At 44.0% G+C, this 21,603-nt stretch overlaps 1 pseudogene; it reads right to left on the reverse strand.

Moving 5' to 3' along the window:
• Positions 1-18,470: 18,470 nt before the first annotated feature.
• LOC102468057 (ubiquitin-40S ribosomal protein S27a pseudogene) lies at positions 18,471-18,952 on the reverse strand (annotated as a pseudogene).
• Positions 18,953-21,603: the final 2,651 nt, after the last annotated feature.

Genomic DNA, 21,603 nt, shown 5'->3' on the forward strand with positions numbered 1-21,603 from the left:
CCTTCCTGACCCCTCTGGAATTGGAAAATATTTGGAAATATTATTTTGTGGCAGAAGAATTAGTCTCATAAGTTCAATAAAACCTGTTGCCTTGAATTAGAAATTGGAAATACTCATTATTGGACAGGTCTTTGACTGGAATGTCATATCTGAAGATTAAACCAGAAAACTATGGAACTAAGGTGATCTCAAGTAAGCCCACAGAAACTCTTGAAAAGATGGCCTGGCACCTGCCTTGCAGAGAGGATTAGAGAAGCTATATGAAAGAATTCACACCATAAAATAACCTGGACTTTTCCAGTCCAGCATTGTAATCAGTAGAGATTGCAAAAGAGCAGCCACAACCGGGGATTACCTTGAGGAAGACTTTGAAGGAAGAGAGACCGATTTTTGCTAGCAGATGGTATATCACAGAATACTAGGTAGGCAGGGCTGCATTGAGAGGGTTTATGTGTGAATTGTGTGCTGGGTGTTTGCTTTGCAACAATTTGAATATGTAAATAATTTCTCAAAAATATTTAAAACCATACTGTCTCTATTGTTATAGAGTCACAAACAAAATTATAACAAATATTTTGAACATTATCTTTAAAATTCAGCTTTTTTGAAATTTTGAAAGTTGTTTATTAACTGTCAAGAACTATGGAGCATGAGCAAAAATTTTTTATATGTAAAGCAAATGTTTGTGGGAAAATGTAAAAATAAATAAAATAATTGCAAAAATGTTTAAAAAAAGAGAAAAAGGACAGAATACAAATGACAGATGAAAAACCTTCAGTGTAAATGACAGCAAAACAGGAGGTAGATATTTTGACTGAATATTTTTTTCAGGTATTACAGTAAAGGGAAACCTAACAGCACATAAAAGGACTAAGCTTAAAAAAACATTAACAGAAGTTGCTACAGTAACTTATTAAGGAGAAAGAATCAAATTTCTTATTATATAGATCAGTACCAATTTTCGAAATATAAATATAAATTTACATAACCATTGTAAAAGACAAAAAAGGACTATTTCTTGCACATACGCCCCGTCCTCATCTTTCTCATAATTAACATTGAAATGCCATATTATAGCCACATTTCCTATTGCTACCTTCTGGGTCTCATTCCAGGAAGGTTGACGTGGATGTCATTAGACATCCTTAATAAGGACACATACTAGTCTGAAACAAGACTATTTAATTTTTAGCAGAAAAGAATCCATCCTAAGGATGATTTGTTGTTATTTTCATCATTTGCCTTTTTTTTTTTGTGAAGTGTTTGCTATATGATATGTGCACTTACCAGAAAGACAGAGAGAGACAGAGACAGAAAGTGAGAAATCACCCCCCGGGGGGGCGGATGGCCACGCTGCAATCCCTTCTCCTCCATTCTCCTCTCGGGATCGTGGGCACACATGCACACGTGCCCCCGGCATGATTTTAAGCCACTGGATCTGGGGCTGGAACCGCAGTTGACTACATGGGAGTCCAGCAACATAGCCATTATGCCAACTACTGGTCCCGCACTTGCCTTTTCTGAGGAGTTGAATTAGAGGTAGCACCCTTTCCTTAGGAGAAAGTCAGTGCCACATTGACTTGCCGTCAGCACTCCTAGCTTCCAGCATAGTATGCAGCTGGCAGTCCTGGTAGCATTCCTCAAAAGCCAAATGTTTGATGGGACTAGCAGTTAGCATAATGGCTATGTCACTGGACTCCCAAGTAGTCAACCGCGGTTCTAGTCCTGGACCTGGTGGCTTAAACTCACGCCGGGCGTGTGTGCATGTGTGCCCAAGATCCCGAGAGGAGAATGGAGGAGAAGGGATTGTGGCATGGCCATCTCTCCTGGGGGGTGATTTCTTGCTTTCTGTCTCTGTCTCTCTGTCTGGCTGGCGAGCGCACGCGCCCTGTAGCAAAAACCTCTCCGAAAAAAAAAAAAAAGGCAAAGGCAAATGTTTGATAAAGTCAGAAGAACACCAGACAATGAAAACAAATGTTTCAAACCAAGCTATCCTCCCGAGTCACAAGGAAGTTTTGTCTTACTGTCAGCATAAGTGGCTGATAAAAAAGAAGGCTAGAAAGGAAACTCTTCGGGCTGGCTCATAGAGCAATGTTAAAGCACTGTGCAGAGGAAGCTGGATCCCACAGGGCCAATCAGGACTCGAGTCTGGCTCCAGTGGTTTGAAAAACACACTAGACACACACATGTGTCCGGGATCCCGGTGGGATGGAGAACTGGAGGAAAAGGAACTGTAGGATGACCACCAAACCTTCTAAAGGGTTCTCTCTCATGCATGCACATATACCCCCTGGATAAAAAAATAAATTTAACTTTTCAAGTTCTCCATTTAGGACCCACTTCGGGGAACTCCCTGTACAAAATCAGATTCTTATTTTATTTAAGGTGAGAATCTATTTCACTGTAAGAGTTAAGTGAAATAGCAATAAAATTCAGTGACTTCATCTCTGATGAGAGGAAAGCAGCATACAAGTCCTCCATTCACCAAGTGGTTTCTGGTCTACACGTTGTGCAAAATGTTTACTTCAGATAACCAAGTGCCCTTTCAGTGCAAACCCCGCTGTTATATATTTATAACTGCTCTGTGCCGTCTCTCAGGATTACTGAAATCTGTCTGGATAGTTGAAATGGCTACTGAAAAAAATCTACATACAACCTCTGCTGTCCAATCAGATTGCTACCTACAGGACCCTTTGTTGTTTTTAAGTTATAAAGCACAATTTCTGCTAGTCAGAACATTAAGTTTGGGGAACTCTGTATGAATAGAAAGAGTCAACAAGTTCCACCTCCAGCATGGTTACTGCGTGGGTGAGGGCAAACATTCGGATGCCTCTTCATCTTGGCTATTTGACTTTTTAACTTTTTATTTTATTTATTGTTATTATTTTTTAGGGCACATGCTCTCGCCAGAGAGACAGAGAGAGACAGGGAGACAGAAAGCGAGACATCACCCCCCCCCAGGTGAGATGGCCACACCGCAATCCCTTCTCCTCCGTTCTCCTCTCAGGATCCTGGGCACGCATGCACATGTGCCCGGCGTGAATTTAAGCCACCGGGTCCGGGACTTGAACCGCGGTCAACTACATGGGAGTCCAGCGACATAGCCATTACACTAACTGCTGGTCCCCAATTGTTATTATTTTTAAAAATTGGATACAGGGCACATACACTCATGGGGGGGGGCAAGCTCCAAGGTGTAGGATTCGAACTGCAGTCAGACATATGCGGGTCTGGCTTTTTAACTACCCTGCTATCTGCCAGCCCCATTATTATTATTTTTTTTAATTTGGCCAGAGAGAGCGATAGAAAAAGGGAAAGTAAGAAAGCAAGAACCACGGCCAGTCATGTGGGAGCCCAGCACCTTAACCACCACTCCCCCTGCTGACCCCAGCTATTTGAGTTTTAAAATGAAGAATTTAACCCAAGTATAGGCTTTTATATAGGACTAACCTTCAAGAAAAATTAGAATGGAACTAATCTCATTTTCCTCAGGGACACTTCTTTTAACCTAGAGATCTTGGGGACACTTCTTTTAACCTAGAGATCTTTCATACCTGTCACTGTGAACTAAGAAAAAGAAAATACAAAGCAAAAAATGCGTTAAAAAAAAAAAAAAGAATCAAAGGGAAACTCTAGGAAGGAGAGAGTGAGAGATCAAGAAAGCATGAGAAAATTCTAACACAGTCCTGGTCCCGAGTCACCGACGCCTATATTCAGTCATTCTTTTGACAACTGTTAACTGACTTTTCATCATTACTTTCACTTCCTGTGCCCCATAGTAATAATGCACAGTAGCAGTCACTGAGGGTTTCCATGTAGCAGGCACACATGTCGAGTACTAAGCACTTATCTCATTCAAGTTTCTCAACACTTCTCTGAGATAAATACTATTATCCCCATTTTAAAGACAAGGAAAACTGAGTCACCGAGAGCTTAAGTAACTTGCCATAGTTCCCATAATTCCTGCTCTGTATTACTGGGTCCCTTGTTCATAGACTCAAGCCTGTTTCTTTGAAACATCACTAAAACCATGATTAGCTTTTCTTATGATTCAAATGTGTTTATTCCAAGTCATGTGTTACTTGTTGGTGGGGACTCTGACTCTGCTTTTCCATGACCTATGTTCAACAGGGTGTCACATGTGACAGGGTGTCAAGAGGACCATGGCCCCCAGTAGGCTAATAGCTTGGTGAAACTGAAGAGGGTTTGGATTTAACTCATCCCCTTGTGTGGTGACATAAAAGGGTGGCAGGGAGCCTGATATGAACCCCCTGGGGCAAAGTGACTCTGGAAGGTCAGCACTCGAGTCCAGATGACTCCCCACATGTGCTCCCTAAGTGTCCGCCTGTGTTCAGGTTCCAAACTCCCCTCGAAGATGAGGGAGATGAGAGATGACGATAAACATCCCCCATGGAGTTTGAGAGTTGCTTGGAAAAGATGCATTAAAGGTTCCCTCAGAATGAGAGAAAGTCATCAGTGTTATTCCGGGTTGGGGAAATAACTTCGGCTCGGCCATTGATTTCAGGGTGCCAAGATGGTCAAGAGACACAGGAATGTCCTGAAGCCAAACCTGGCTGCTCCACTCACAGCCTGAGCTGTCCGCCTTCCCTCCCAGAGGCCTCTTGGGTAAGGGAACATGGATAGTCACAAGGCTCCCCATCAGTGCCACTGGAAGAAGGTGAGGCATCTCCCTAACAGACCTAGCTGTTGTAGGTCCCTTTCCAGGACTCGCCTCAGGGAAGAAGGGGCATGTAAGGACTGAGACAGCTGTGCTCCTCCTGAGGGCCTCAGGGACTGGCCTGCTCTATCAGAGGTACCCCAAAGCCCTGCACGTTCTTGCCGTTTAAGAGGCACCATGGACTGCCAGGACAGAAAGAATAGTTTGAGATCCAAGAGCTGGTGTTATGCATTTTAATCTGTTGGAAACCGATATATCCTTGGCCCTGTCCTTTCCTTCGACTCCTACAATCAGCCTACCCGTCTGGGTTCTAGTTCCTCCCCACAACTGCGACCACCATCTCTTGCTTAGAGCACTACAATGGACCCACACTTGGCCTAGCTACCTCTATTTTGGTCCCTCTTCAATTTGTCTATACCCTGTACCAGAGGGAATCTTGGTGAATGCAGGTATGACTATGTTTCTCTCTTGCCTCAAACCCTAAGCAGGTCACATATGGCCTCCCATGAACTCTTCCCAGCTCTCCAGCTCATCACCCACCATTCCTGAGGACTCTGGGAATGTCGGTCTGTGGCAAGTTACCCTACACACTCTACCTCAGAGGAATTCATTTTTTGATGAAGGGAGAATTTGCAATATTATGATTACTGAACGTTAATTAAGCCCTTTACTGCATGCCCACCAGCTTTTCTGCTCCCTGCAGAAACGGGCAGGAATGTGGGTCTAGAAAGAAACCAGAGTGGAAGTCTCAACCTGCAATACTCCTGCATCTCCTAGGACAACTAAAAAAGAGCATTATTAGTGCTTAGAGAGCAATGATTTGTCTTGTACAAGAGGACTTCAAAAAAAGTGGCAGAAAAACGGAATCGAAATACAAGTTTATTTTGTTGCCAAAAAAATGCCATGCATAGTTTGTTCATAATATGCATTTTCCATTAATTTTTGGAAGATCCTTGGTATTCAATGTCTAGCGCTCAATTCAACATCCAGTACATAAAAGCTGCTCAGTGTACTGGGGCAGACGGTGTTCCTCCAAAATGCTTGTCCTTCCTAGCCCCTCAGAATGTGACCTTGTATGAAATAGGGTGATTGCATATGTAACTAGTTACGATGAAATCATGCTGGAGTGACACTGTCCTTAGTCCAATATGACTGTGATTCTAGTAAGAGAAGAAACACAGAGGGAGACATTGGGAGAATACCACGTGATGATGGAGACAGAGATGGGAGTGAGTGTCCACAAAGCAAGAAGTGCCAAGGATTGTTGCAACTGTGACAAGCTTAGAAGAGCCAAGGGAAGTTCTCCCCACAAAGCTTTCAGAGCATCACCTTGATTTCAGACTCCTAGCCCCCAGAAAGGTGTGAGAATAAGTGTCCATTGTTTTAGATAAACCAATCCATGCTCAGGTGTTATATAGCACGTAAAGTAATAAACTCAGAAATTATTTTGTTAGAAAAATACGAGAGTAAACAAGGGCTTGCTCCCTAGCACAGCAGTTAGGCACTGCACAGAGAAGGCCAGACCCACATGGCCAACAGGAGTTCAAATTCCAGTCTTGTCAGTTCTGTGCTGGGGGCACACATGTGTCAGGATCCTGTCAGGACGGAGCTGGAAGGGAAAAGGATTATGGCATGATTAGGCCCTGTTGGAGGGTGCTTTCTCTTTCACATATGTGCACATGCAACCTTACCATAAAAAAAATAAGAGACAGAGAGTGAGTGAAAGAGAGAGAGGGAATAAATGAATGGATCACCTATGGAAAATTCTCTGCAGCCAAATAAGGTATTAACACCCTTAAAAATGTAACTTATGGGTTATCAGCCAAAATCTTTCTTTTTTCTTTTAAAATGTTTTGGTGCGTGTGCTAGTGGGCACATGCACTTGCCAAAGAGAGAAAGAAAGGGGAGGAAGCACTCCCCCCAAATGGAGAATAGTAGTGTCACAATCCCGTCTCCTCCACCTCTCCCACTCTCCAAGATTTTAGGTACACACCCAACATGCCACTTAAGCTGCCAGATTCAGGACTTGAACCACAGTCATCTATGGAGGATCCAGCTGCCCCAACCACCATGCTACAGAGCCAGCCCAGGCCACAGATCTAGCCCTTATTTAATTTTTATTTATTTATTTATTTATTTATTTATTTATTTATTTATTTATTTATTGGAGAAGTTTTTGCTATAGGGTACGTACACTTGCCCGAAAGACAGAGAGAGACAGAGAGATAGAAAGTGAGAAATCACCCCCTGGGCGGGATGGCCATGCCTCAATCCCTTCTCCTCCATTCACCTCTTGGGATCTTGGGCATGCACACACATGCGCTTGGCATGAGTTTAAGCCACCGAGTCTGGGACTCAAACTGCGGTCGACTATGTGGGAGTCCAACAACATAGACATTACACCAACTGCTGGTCCCTGGCCCTTATTTTTAAATTACAACTTGACATACAGTCATACATATTTATGTGTGGTTTTCCCGTATATGTATACAATGTGAAATGAACAACTCAAGGCAATAAATATATTCACCACCACTAACATTTATCTTGTGTCGTAAACATTTGAAATCCTCTCTTCTAGATATTTCTCTAGCTCCATGACCTCATAACTAGATTAGAGCTGAACATATAGTTGGAATTCTAAATATCAGTGGAAAGAATTTACTACAGACAGATTATATCTCACCAGCACTAACGAGAACAAAACAAAGAACTCAGAGGTTCTTCTTCCTTTATAAAAGAATTATTTATTTAATTTTTATTTATTGTTATTATTATTATTGGGTTTTATTTAGAAGTTTTTGCTATAGAGCACGTACGCTTGCCAGAAAGACAGAGAGAGACAGAGACAGAAAGCGAAAAATCACCCCCCAGGGGGATGGCCATACCACAATCCCTTCTCCTCCATTCTCCTTTTGGGATCTTGAGCACGCACGCACATGCACCAGGCGTGAGTTTAAGCCACCGGGTCCGGGACTCAAACTGTGGTTGACTACATGGGAGTCCAGCGACATAGCTATTACGCCAACTGCTGGACCCAATTATTATTATTATTATTATTATTATTATTATTACTATTAATTTGCTATAGTGCAAGTGTGTTCACAAGAGAGAGACAGTGAGAGAGAGTGAGAGAGATAGAGGGAAAGTGAGAGAGGAAGCTACCAAGTGCAGGACTCAAACCATGGTTGGCCATGTGGGAGTCCAGCCCCTTAACATCATGCCACCTTCTGGCCCAGAGAGGTTCTTCTATTTATGTATTCGCTAAGTGTATCTATTGTCTGAGCCAGAGAGACAGAGAGAAAGACAGGCACCTCCAACATGATCCCCACATCGGGACCCACTCCCAGTTTCAGCCAGCCCCAGATCATAACATACATGTGTCCTGTGTCCTCAGAGAGGACTCTGGACATAAACCTTGAACTCTTCCATGTGAGACAGCCTCATAGACATCACGTTTTCCCACTGCTTCACCATCAGGCCCCTCAGAGGCTCTTTTCAAGCAATCATAGATCCCTTAGACAACGTGATGGCAACGCTGGACTCAGTCTTCAGAAAAATGCAGACGTAGCCATATACACAGAAGACCATAGACAGTTTCCTCCTAGCCCACCGACCACTTCACTAAACCCGTCCAACCAAGACTATTAACTCCTGAATTAGGAGATCGAGGATGTTCCACCTTTTCCTCGGACACACTGAGAACAGAGAAAGACAACAGGGTTGTTTCTCCTTGTTAAGTTAGACCCTGCCAACTCACGAGGCCCTCTCATTTAGAACGGGCTCCCACGGCTCACTGAGGAGCGGTGATGGACTACGGCTAGGCAAGCTGTCCTAGAAACATGGACACCTGAGCTTCAAATCCAGCTTTGCCATTGAATGCTTTCCTCTCTTTCTTCTGCTCACTCCCAGCCCCAGTAAAATGTGGATGCTTTTAGGGTCAGAGGACAGTTTAATGAGATAATGCTGGTAAAGCACTTTGCCCCCAGGAAAAGATTCCTATGTAAACAAGAGATATTCTTAGACATTATCAAACTTCAGCTGGGACAGCAGTGACCTCACCCCAGTGGTGAGTCCTCTTCCTTATCTACTGTTTGGCCAAATTGGCTTCTTTTTCTAAGCCAGAGAGTGTGGGAGGTCTCCTGCTGACTGGTGTTCGGGATTCTGATAAGTGGACCTATCACCTCCCCTTGAACAGTGCAAACAGATCATTTGACTACATTTGATGAAAGGCCTGTACTTTGCTAACAGTGGGTCCCAAATCTCTTTGTGCATACATATTAAACCAGCAATCTTCAGGGCATTCTCCCTTTACTGTGTGTTAACTTCAATGCAAATTATTCAAATATATCAACAGGAAAATAAATCTTACTTTATGTTGGTGGTTGTGATATTTTTATTGCCTCTTAGGAATGATTACATAGGGTTTTTCCTCTTTAGTTCTGCTAGTTTTGGCCAATTTTTTTAAAAAAGGGACCAGCAGTTGGCATAATGGCTATGTCACTGGACTCCCATGTAGTTGACCACAGTTTGAGTCCTGGACCTGGTGGCTTAAACTCACGCCAGACACGTGTGTGTGCGTGCCGAAGATCCCGAGAGGAGAATGGAGGAGAAGGGATTGTGGCGTGGCCATGCCCCCTAGGGGTGATTTCTCGCTTTTCTGTCTGTCTCTCTCTGTCTTTCTGATGAGCATACATGCCCGATAGCAAAATATCTCTCAAAAAAAATTAAATAAAAATTAAAATTAAGAAAAGGAGGAAAACATGCCATTGTTGGTTTCAGAGACAGTGGTTCCAGAATTTATTAAAAGTAACAAGGGCCAGAGCCAGCAGGTAGTCTGGTGGTTAAGGTGCTGGACTCCCACATGGCTGACCACATTGAGTCCCAAGCCCTGCAGCTTGAAAATCATGGCAGGCACATGAACCCGAGTTCAAAATCCCAAGAGAAGAATACAGGAGTAAGGAATGTGGTATAGCCATCCCCCCAGGAGGGTAATTTCTAACTTTCCTTCTCTTTGCTATCTCTCTCTCTCTCCTGCAAATGCATGTGCCCTATGGCAAAAACCTAAAAGAGAAAGAAAAAGTAAGGAAGGCCTGTAGCTTAGCGATAAGGGAGCTGGATCCCACACGGCCAGCCACAGCTTGAATGCTGGCCCCAACAGCTTGAAAAACACTCTAAGCACGTGTGTGCACGCCCAAATTCCCAATAGAATGGAGAAATGAAGGAGAAGGGATTGTGACGACTGTCACGTGTTCTCCCTCTTTCTCTTCCTGGAAAGCATGAGGTAGAAAAAGTAAAAACTTTTTTGGGCGGCCATCAGCCTCACAGCTATCAGTCCCAAACAGGAGGTACTTCCCAGCCCTGGACAGGAGGCCCTTTCCCCAGAGGTGCTAGAAGCCCGTCTCCTTTTCTAACCTAGCAGCCCTCATGCCTTGCTTCTGCATAGCAACCAGCTCTTGCCCAGAGCTTGCTTAGCTGAGCCCACCCCCGCCCCTCTTGTCTACTGTAAAAAGAATGTGAACCCAGTGGACAGGGCCGGGGATCAGGGCTCTAGCTCCTCCGTGCCCACCAGTGTAATAAAAGTTATTACGTTCTATTTCTCTGAGTGCCATTTCACTTCCAGCTTCTGGTTTTTCTGCAGCAAGCACATGTGTCCTCCAGCAATTTAAAAAGTAAGATAAAATGAAGTAACCAAAAGGCCTAACTCAGTGGCCTAGCAGAAATTTGTGACTCAAGTGGCGCTGCCTCCATGTGGAAGATGGCAGGTTCAGTTCTCCAGTCAATCTGTATACTCCAGGCGTGGGCACCCGTGATCCTGCTGGCTAGCTGAGAAGGCTGAGGAAGGTCACAGCTTGAGAGCCTGTTGAGGATGCTCGTCTCTCTCTCTCTCTGCCTCTCAGTCTCATGAAACTTTTAAAAAGTACAAAAAGAATCACTTCTACCATGATATTAACAGCAAATTGCAGTTAAACTGAAATACTTCATACTAACATTTTTCTACCTCTCACCCAAGAAAGAAAAACAAAGCAAATGCTTGCATTCTCTGGGAGTTTGTTAAAAAAAAAAAAAAAAAGAATCTCAAAGCTGCTTTTTCTCATCATCAGAATTGACAAGGACATAGAGAACTGAGAGGAATCTAAAATAACAGTAGCAATTTTCATCAACACAAAGATGACTTAGACTCTCAACGCAGACCTTTAAGGCATCCCACTACAAAGGAAAAGAATTCACCCACAATTACCCATTCCTCATGCACACTAAGGATCTCTGACACATGACACTAGCCAGCGCCCAGCCTTCAGTCAGACTGCGTTTCACCAAGTTTCACCAGTCGACTTTGCAAACAGAGGATGATCGTTCAAAGAGATTGTTGAATCCTAACCATGTAGAGAGTGAGGATCTTCTCTCCTTCCTCTTTTCCTTCCTTTCTTCTTTCCTTCCTTCCTTCTTTTCTTCCCTTCTCCCATAAGCATTTACTGATCACCTATTTTGTGCCAGACATAGTGCGAAGTGAAAGTGAATAGCAGGAGCCAGCAACTGGTGTGGAGATGAAAGCGGCTGGATCCTACACGCCCCACTTCGCGCTTACAGTCCTGTGGCTTGCAAATCACGCCAGGCACATGTGTGTGTGTGCCCAAAATCCTGAGAGAAGAATGAAGAAGGGGTGGCTTGCCCATCCCCCCCACCCCAGGGTGACTCCTCTGGCAAGCACACACACCCTATATCAAAAACCTAAAAAAAAAAAAAAAAAAAAAAAAAAACATACACACACACAGGAAAAAACTTACATTCTATTACCTATAGGACCAGTATTTAAATGACTCAGGGGCCAGCAGATGGCATGTTGGTTAAGGTGCTAGACTCCACATGGCTGATGGCAATTCAAGTCCCTGACTCTGGGGCTTGAAAATCACGCCAGGCAGATCCTCACCCATGCCCAGAATCCTAGAAGGACAATAGAGCGGAAGGGACTGTGGCATGGCTATTTGCCTTTAGGTGATTTCTCACTTTCCCTCTCCCTGTCTCTCTCTATCTCTGGGTGACAGCCTGTGCCCTATGGTAAAATCCTTTCAAAACCAAAAAAAAAAAGACTCAAATCACAGACTCTATTTATTTGGATGGATAGAGAGGCACCTTGGGATGTATGGGGGGGAGCTGAAGGGGAGGAGCATGAGCAGAATAACTGGTAACAATGATTTACACTTGTTAGGCCCTTTTTCAAACAACCGTGAAAGGCGAAGTCATGATCTATTGCTGTTATTCTTACCGTTTTACTTCCTCTCCTCCATTCAGCGGATCGAACCTTTAGTGGTTACTCAAAACCATTTAAGTGACCTCCACTCTAACCTATGACGTGTGATCCATGTACTTGTACCCGTTTATGTTTATATCACAGGCTAAAATCTGAAGACCTGGTGTTCTAGGTCTTTCCCTCTCCGACTACTGTGTGCTAGGAATATTCATGCCTCATCAGAAAGGAAGAATGAAAAGAGAACCCCAGTAGGCTTTAGAAAAGGAATACATTGAAGTTGTTTAAATACATATTTAACATTTGCTAAAAATAGCTCCGATTGCAGGAGAAAATTAATTAAAGACGATGAAACCTTTCTAATCAGATTTTTGCCATCTGATCCTGTAATTAGACCTGGCTTTTAGGCCATGCTAACAAGTTTATTTGAAAAGCAAGAGAGATCATTGTTTACTGGAATGGCAATAATTTGGGGTTCTTTAATTGACTCCTGGTGTGAATACGTTGATGCCTGCTGTTCTCTGAGAGGCAGCATGGAAGGTTTCCAGGAAAGTTCACATTCCAGGGGCAGCTTTGGAATCTACTTTCCATTGCAACCCAAGTCAGCCGTTGGGGCTTGAGTTCTTACCAACGAAATGCCAGTTTTCAAAGGCAGCCTCCGCAGGGAGCCATCATCATCACCTTCACTGTCACTGTCACCAGCCGCAGCCAGGAGCTGCCTGGGGAGCCCAGCACTGAGCTGGCCTGTCTCCAGAAGGGGGTTTCCAAAATCCTACCTGCCCTCAAGTCCTAGGTCTGGGGCAACAAGGCTATGGCTGCAGGGATGGAGGAGGAGGAGTCCAAAACAGCATGGACGTTCCGATGATGTTCAGTCAGCCAAGCAAAGCTCCAATGCCATGGGGTGGGAACAATAGCTGTGTTTCCTCCCAGTGCTCCCAAAGTCCCCAACTGCAGTGCTGCCAGTTGCCCACCAAAACTGAGTGCATTCCCCAGAATTTAATAAGGGACAAGATAGAAATAATCCAGAACCCACTTGAAAGCAGGGGCACGTTTTGAAGTTCTTCACTACTCTAAATTGATATGCTCTTTAAAAAGGTGAGAAGGTAGAGACCGAGGTTCTGAAAGAGGAAATATGGGTTTCAAAGCCTGGTTTGATGCTGAAGACCTAACACATGTCTCTCTCTCTTTCTACTGTTGGGTGTGTCCCATCTTCTCCCAAGGGAAGTGAGACTGTCTTGTGGATTCACTTAGGGGTGTATTTTCTGTGGTTGTTTGGCAGGAGCTCAGAGGGCCAGAGGAAAGGACAGAAGAAGTTGCCATGTCCTCCCCTGTAAATGAACCACATAATAAAAATAAGTAAATAAAAAGGTGTTTTCTACTGTTGGGTGTGTCCCATCTTCTCCCAAGGGAAGTGAGACTGTCTTGTGGATTCACTTAGGGGTGTATTTTCTGTGGTTGTTTGGCAGGAGCTCAGAGGGCCAGAGGAAAGGACAGAAGAAGTTGCCATGTCCTCCCCTGTAAATGAACCACATGGAGACATAAGGGTTGCTTTCCTTTCCTCTCTGGCTGATGGCTCTCCATTTTCTGGACAGGTAAAAGCAAAGGAGAAAAGAAGAGGAAACGGGGATCTAAATGTACCATCCCTTCTGCAAAGAGCTCCAGGGCATAGTGAATGATTTAGAGAGCAAAGTGTCATACAACTTCATGCATGAGACAATTGCGATTGCCTGGCACTGTCAATCCCTGGGGATGATGGGGAGAGTGGAGGCAGGTACTCTGGGATGGCAGTGGACAGATTGTGAATTTTAGAGTCAGACAGATATAGTCTCAAATACCGGCTAGACCTTGCCATATGATCCTGGGCTGGATACTCAACCTCCTTGAACCTCATTTTCCATATCTGAAAAATCAGAATATTGCCTTGGCCTTGCATGCTTCTTATAAGGATTACCTGAGGTAGTACATGGTGCAGGTGTGCTGCATGATTGACAGCTGTTGAGATTTTATATATTGGGTTGTCAGGAAAGTCATGATGCATTTTTGCATAGAAAAACAGAAAAATACATCATGACTTCCCCAATGAATCTCTTTCTCTCTCTCGATATATATATGTAAGAAGTTATATATAAGGATATATATATATATGTACACACATATATATACACACACACACACATATATGTATAGGAAAGGAAAGCAACCCTTATGTCTCCATGTGGTTCATTTACAGGGGAGGACATGGCAACTTCTTCTGTCCTTTCCTCTGGCCCTCTGAGCTCCTGCCAAACAACCACAGAAAATACACCCCTAAGTGAATCCACAAGACAGCCTCACTTCCCTTGGGAGAAGATGGGACACACCCAACAGTAGAAAACACCTTTTTATTTACTTATTTTTATTATTTTTTTAAGAATTATTTTATTTAACTTTATTTATTTATTCATTTTAATTTGATCAGAGAGGGACAGAGCAAGAGAGAGAGTGGGATGGGGAGTGAGAAAGCAAGCTGCCAGGTCCAGGATTCGAACTACGGTCAGCCATGTGGGAATCCAGTGTCCTTAACCACCATACCACCTGCCAGACTCTTATTTTTAATTTTTATTGCCAGTAGGTGTGTGCATTCGCAAGCGAGAAAGAAAGAGAACATTCTCACATGAGGTACAGCCATGCCGCAATCCCTTCTCCTCCATTTCTCCATCTTGTGGGGATTTGAGGCATACATCTATATGCGCCTGGTACGTATTTCAAGCCACCAGGGCTGGGATCCTAACCATGGTCGGTCGTGTGGTACCTGGCTTCCTGGACAAATCCCTTTACCACTGCCCTACAAGGCCAGCCCACTACCTTTTAAAACCATAGATTTTACCATGTCATTCTGCTGTTTGCAAACCTCTAATGTCTCCATTGCCAAGCCCTCACGTTCACTCATGAGGTCCCACTTAATCCTGCCTCGACACCCCCTCACCCTCACCTTTAGCTCCCTTCCCCTCGTCCCCTGGCCCACAGCCACCTTTCAGGTGGTCAGACTCACCAAGCACGCTCTGACCTCCAGGCCTCGGTCTGGGAATGCTATGCTTACCTTCTCCCTGCACTTCTCTCCCTCGGAGTCCTAGCCAAAAAGTCCCCTCCTCAGTGTAGACTTCACTGACCCCACCACTTAGATCCTTCCCTTCTCTGTTATTCTTCATTTACGTTCCCTACTCAATTCCTTTTTGGAACTTACTACAACTTGTAATTGTACGTTTTTGGTTTCTGTATTTATTTTCTACCCCTGCCTCTCAGCACAGAGCCTGCACATACTAGATATCCAAAAAATGTGTGTCAAATGAATGAGTGTGCTTCACCCATTAATAACCTCCACAGTTATTTTGGGTTTTTTTGCAGGACGACTATAACAAAAGCAATTGCATCCAATGTATTCTTTCAAGAACTAGGAGATGGCACTTCCTGCACAAATGCCCATATGTAATCACAGAAGAGAAAATACTCCAGATTGGCGTAAGAAAGAAGCTTACTCATAGTAACTCCCTTGTCTGTGACCAAGCATTGTTATGCGGCATCTTAATTATCTGTTTGTATGTCTGCTACCTAGTGGACTCTGGCTCTCTGAGAGATGGAACTCGATTTTGCTTTTATCTGTTTGTACGTCTGCTACCTAGTGGACTCTGGCTGAGAGATGGAACTCGATTTTGCTTTTATCTATAGATATGAAATAAAATGTTTAAGATCTATAAACTAGATTTTGTTTACATCTCTCCAGATAGATTTTATTCTTAAGGTGTTTGCCATAGTGTAGGTATGCTTCCCAGAGACAGTGAGAGGGAAGTGAGACCTCGCCTCCCGGGAGAGTCACACTGTAGTCGCTTCTTTTTCATTCTCCTCCTGGGATTTTGGGCGTGCACGCACATGTGCCTGGTGTGATTTTCAAGCTGCCATATCCAGGACTCAAACTGCGGTTAATCATGTGGGAATCCAGGGTCTTAACTATTATACCACTTGCCGGTCCCAGATTTTGCTAATATTTTATGTCCAAATTCTAACAAATATCACTTGTTCAATAAATGTTTGTTAGGGAGTAAAGAGGAGAGAAAAGAAGAAAAAAGGGAGCAAAGAAGAAAGGGAAGAAGGAAGGGAGAAAGGCAGGGGAAAGGTCATTTCAACCAAGAACGCGTTACTAAGCATAAGAAAGGTCCAGCAGATTCTTCACAGACTGGAAAGTATCCAATTACAGCAGCTTTGGGTTGAGATGGGTCTTCACTTGTCTAAGCCCCCAGATGAAAACTTGAGATCTCACTGCAGAGAGACTTAAGTACTGGGTCGTCAGAAAAGTTATGATGCAGGGCTGGCAGGTGGCATGATGGGTAAAGGTGCTGGACTCCCACATGGCTAACTGTGGTTCAAGTCCCAGACTTGGCAGCTTACTTTCTCACCTTCTCTCTCTCTCTCTCTCTCTCTCTCTCTGGTCAAATTAAGAATAATAATGAATAAATTTAAATAATTCTTTTTTAAAAAGACAAGTTATGATGCATTTTTACATAAAAACCATGTCACGACTTTCCCAACAACCCGATAACACATAGATAAAGGCCTAACCAAGAGAAGAACTCAGGTCTCCCGACTCTAAATTCTGTGCTTTTTCACCTATGCCATGCAGATTCCTTCTGGTTAGTGAAATGACAGGCACCTGAAAGGACAGCTGAGAAAATGCGGCGATGTGGGGCAGGTAGGAAAGGGTTTCTAGTAACTTTGTGGTTGTAGGTTCTCATGGAGCTCTGATCCACATGGGTTAAATCCAAGAGCTGTATGCTCTGACATGAGTTCATTCCCTTTCCAGTTTTTCCCTGAGAGGTTGTCAGACTCTGCAAAGGTGTGAGGTCTGGGGTTTACGCAGCTGAACAGCATGGATGTTGCAACAACATCCTGAGTAGTGTAAATACGATGTCTTCTTAGCAACCCTTCCTCCTTCGTCCTCCGTACAGAATGCACACGAGGCCCATACACCCCACCGTGTCGCTATAATGTGGACTAGTCATGGCCCCTTCCTCGGCCCAATCTCTCTGACCAGTTTATTGATGTGAGAGTAGGTGGCTTACCCATGTCGAGCCAAGCCGAACTTTCCCCTGGGAATTAGGACTGGACTAGAGAAGGACTCCGTCTGCTTAGGTTCTTGGGCTGTAAGCTGTAAAGTCCGCTGTTATTGGTGGCCATCGATGAGCCTCAGAAATGGGAAGCAGCGAGGCATCCCAGTGCTCCCCAGGTCCCTGATTCTGGTGAGGTGCAGCTCATCAACAGTTAACATTTTTGCTTAATCTAGTGTACGGTACTTGTAACCAAAAGAGTCCTAATGCAAAACACCATTATTATTTTTTACTTTAGCATTATGTTTTTAAACAACTGTTTAAAAAGAATTCTAATAATAAGAAATAATAAGAAAAAATTAGGTGGTTTTCTACTAATCCTCCAACTCTGCTTCCTTTTCTCCATGGGACTTTTCTGTGTTCATTTCCTTTTTTTGGAGAGGTTTTTGCTATAGGGGGCGTGCACTCACCAGACAGATAGAGACAGAGAGACAGAAAGCGAGAAATCACCCCCCAGCAGGGATGGCCATGCTGCGATCCCTTCTCCTCCGTTCTCCTCTCAGGATCTTGGGCGCGCACGCACATGCGCCCGGCGTGAGTCTAAGCCACCGGGTCCAGGACTCAAACCACGGTCGACTACGTGGGAGTCCAGCGACACAGCCATCACGCTAACTGCTGGTCCCCTGTGTTCATTTCTTGCTGCCTATCCAGTAATTCTGACTTCTTAAAAAATAAATAAATAAATAAAATAAAAGTAAAAAATAAAAAAAAAGCAGTGGTACTTGAGAAAGGGACAGAGATAATAAAGCAAACAAGACAGTAGTTTTCTGGAATGCATTGGATTACCTACCTGGCATCCCCACAGGGATCGTGTGTCCATCTGGATCCTCCAAGAATCAGATGCCAAGACAGGACTAGATGTACAAGAGATCTATTGGGAAAACGCCTGTGAGGGAACTCGGTGACGGAGCCAGGAGAACCATCGGACTGGGCACAGGTCTATGAAGGAGAAAGGTGGGGAGGGGGGGGAGGCTGCGTGGAGTGTCCTCGACTGCTGAACAGGTCTAAGAGAGGCCATGAGGACTGCTTGGGTCCATGGCACCCGTCAGAGGAGCCTCACATCTTCAGTGTCCCCAAACCAAGCCTTCCTGCTGTAGGCTCTGTAATACTCGGGCACTGGCTAGTAGCAGCCTGTGGGAAGCTTGGCCTTGGTGCCAATGAAGTGATACATTTCAGAGCACAGCAACTGGAGCCCTGGGTCGCCCCTCAATTATGCACCTCGCAGTTGGAAATCTGAGAAGGGCTTTTTCATGCCATCACAGGCTGCCTTTTCACACATGGCCCCACCTATCTCTTCACCATTCTCATGAAGGCCACCTGCTCCTCTGCCTAACTTATTCAAGCTGTAGTAATCCATCCCTCTCTGAATTCCCAGACCTTTTTTTTTTCTTTTTTAGTTCATTTCTTTTATTAACTCATAAACAATTACTTGTCTTCTGGTTTGTTGAAACAGTAAGTCAGACAACACTTACCACAATGGTCAAAATGGCTGGCCATAAAAACCCCAGCACCACATTCATCTGAAGGGCACTCCCGACGAAGGCGGCTAATTCTGCCATTTTCTTACACCTCATAGTATTTCAGGACAGCCAGCTTAACCTTCTTTCTCTCATGCTTATTCTTTTTGGGAGTAGTGTAAGACTTCTTTCTTTTCTTAGCACCACCACGAAGTCTCAACACAAGATGAAGCCCGGACTCCTTTTGGATGTTGTAGTCAGACAAAGTACGCCCATCTTCCAACTGTTTGCCAGCAAAAATCAGTCTTTGCTGATCAGGAGGAATTCCTTCCTTATCCTGGATTTTGGCTTTTACATTTTCTATTGTATCTGATCGTTCAACCTCGAGGGTGACGGTCTTCCCTGTGAGGATTTTTATGAAAATCTGCATCTTGGTGGCGGTCCCACCTGAGGTTGAGGAAGAGGAAGAGACTCTCGGACCATTTTTTAAAAAATAATAATTTATTTAATTTTATTTATTTATTCATTTATTTAAATTTGACCAGAGAGAGAGAAAAAGGGAGAAGGGACGCCCCCAGGTCCAGGACTGGAACCGTGGTCAGCCATGCGGGAGTGTCCAGTGCCTTAACCACCATGCCACCTGCTAGTCCTCCCCCCAGATTTTTTTAAGTTCATTTATTTCTTTCTTCCATGAGTGAGACAGAAAAGACAGCACCCGCAGCAAAATCCTGACCCCACTATCTGCCCCTACCATCAGTGCCCCCTGGGTGGTGGGCACGTTCATTCCCAATGTACTCAAAGAGGTGTCCAGATGCAAACCTAGGACCTACCCATGTGGGACACCGTCACAAAACTTAGCTTTAGGGCTTTACGACTCTACTATGCAGCTCCCAATAGCACTTCCCATCCCGCTCCTACACAACTTAATACTTTCTACCACCAATTACTTTTTTAAAGTTTCCTTCTTTCTTCTTTGATCAAGTCACAGAGAAAGAGAGAGACAAGTGTACTCCCCCAAGTAGATCTTGAATCCAAGATCTACTCCTAGCCTCAGACAGCTCCACATCACAGGCTCCTGGGCACGCGAGCAGCTGGTGTGTTCAGGGAGGTCTCCAGACACAAACTTGGCACTTGCCCACCTAGGTCATCTTGTAAGCCTTGCATGACCACCACACCACCATCCAGCCCTGTGAATGACTTCCCTGTAATTCTTTCTACTTTGTATTGTGGGTGTTACGTGCAGCAGACCCAGGCCCAATGAAATCCTTGAAGACTGCTCTTAAGAAGTCCCAGGTGGAAATGGGGGCTGCTTGCCTTGTTTGCTCACTCTGGGCACCGGCATCCTCAGGGTTTACCTCATTTAGACAGCTGTCGTGTTCTCTTTATTTCCACTCTTATTTATTCACATTTGAACATTTCTAAAATTGGAATGAAGTTTATAATTAATGTCAAAAGAAATTTTCCACCTGCTGGCAGGAGAGTAAGTTGAGACAGAGTCGTTATTGTCTGCCCGTGGGAGAACTTAGCAAGGAATACATACGAAAACTGAAGCAAATATTTATTGTTGAAGGCATGACTACGCTTTCATGTCTCCTGGAGCAACAACAGCCGAGTACTTCAGATGACACAGGAAGAGGACTGCCAGTCTACACAATGGGTCCTGTAACTATTTACAATAAAAACTGGCAGCTATCTCAGGAGAAACAGAATTTTTAAAGTGAAGGGAGTTTGGTGTAATCAACTCATTCATTGTAAAGGTAACCTCAGGTGCCGAATATCTTCCAGAAGCTTTTGAATGACTTTCAAAAGAAGTTGTATACCTTCTATCAAATTAAAGGAAGGATAAAACTATGACTTCAGCCAAACAGGAAAGACAAATTCAAATCCTTGGTATCCCACATTACAACTAACAATTAGACTGATGAGCCCACATTTGCTAAGGAGTTTGAGATCGCTAGTCCAGGAAATGAGAACTGTGGGAGCCGCCAGTGATGGGTGGTTAAAGCACTGGACTCCCACATGGCCAACTGCAGTTCGAGTCCCAGATCTGGTAGCTTGAAAATCTTTCTGGGCATGTACACATACATGCCCAAAATCCCAGGCAGAGAATGGGGGGAAGGGATTGAGGTGTGGCTATCTCCCTGTGGGGAGTGATTTCTCACTTTCCCTTACACCATCTCTCTCTGGCTAAATAAATAAAAGGCATGTTCTCTGCATTAAAAATAATAATAATAAAAGTACATTTTTTAAAAACTGCACAAAACCTCTCCAAAAAATAAAAAACAACTCTGCACAACTGCCAAGGAATGCAAGATTCAGAAGAATAGGCTGAGTTTAAAGAGGTTTATTCTTAATGAGGTGCTGAAAATGAATATATAAATAAATACTATGTTAGTGACCATATTTATTACAGTGGGTTTTTTCCCTTTAAGACCTGTTACTGGGACCAGCAGTTGGTGTAATGGCTATGTTGCTGGACTCCCATGTAGCTAAACACAGGTCGATGCTTGGACCTGGTGGCTTAAACTCATGCCAGGTGTGTGTGTGTGCGTGCCCAAGATCCCAAGAGGAGAATGGAGAAGGGATTGCAGCGTGGCCATCCCCCCTGCAGGGGTGATTTCTTGTTTTCTGTCTCTCTGTCTCTCTCTGTCTTCCTGGTGAGTGCATGCTCCCTATAGCAAAAACCTCCCAAAAAAACCCAAACAAACAAAAGACCTGTTACTAAGGGCCAGTCTCATAGCCTCATCTCATAGTTAAGGGAGTCAGATCCCACTGGCTGACTATAGTTCAAATCCCAGCCTGAGCAGGTTGAAGGATACACGAGGTGCATGTGCACCCAAAATCCCAATAGGTTGGAGAAATAGAAGAGAAGAAATTGTGGCATAACCATGTCCCACTGAGGGGTGCTTTCTTCCTCTCTCTCTCTCCCTGTCTCTCTCTGACAAGCACACACACAATCTGGCAATTAAAAAAAAAATCAAATACAAGACTTGTTATTAAACTAGTAGTGTATTTAAAATATAGGGCATATTGGAGTTGAGAAACTAGGGTTAACATAATAAGTGGAATAGTTCTTTAACT

Source organism: Tupaia chinensis, unplaced genomic scaffold (genome assembly GCF_000334495.1).
Source record: "Tupaia chinensis unplaced genomic scaffold, TupChi_1.0 Scaffold000361_2, whole genome shotgun sequence".
In the NCBI taxonomy this organism is placed as follows: domain Eukaryota; kingdom Metazoa; phylum Chordata; class Mammalia; order Scandentia; family Tupaiidae; genus Tupaia; species Tupaia belangeri.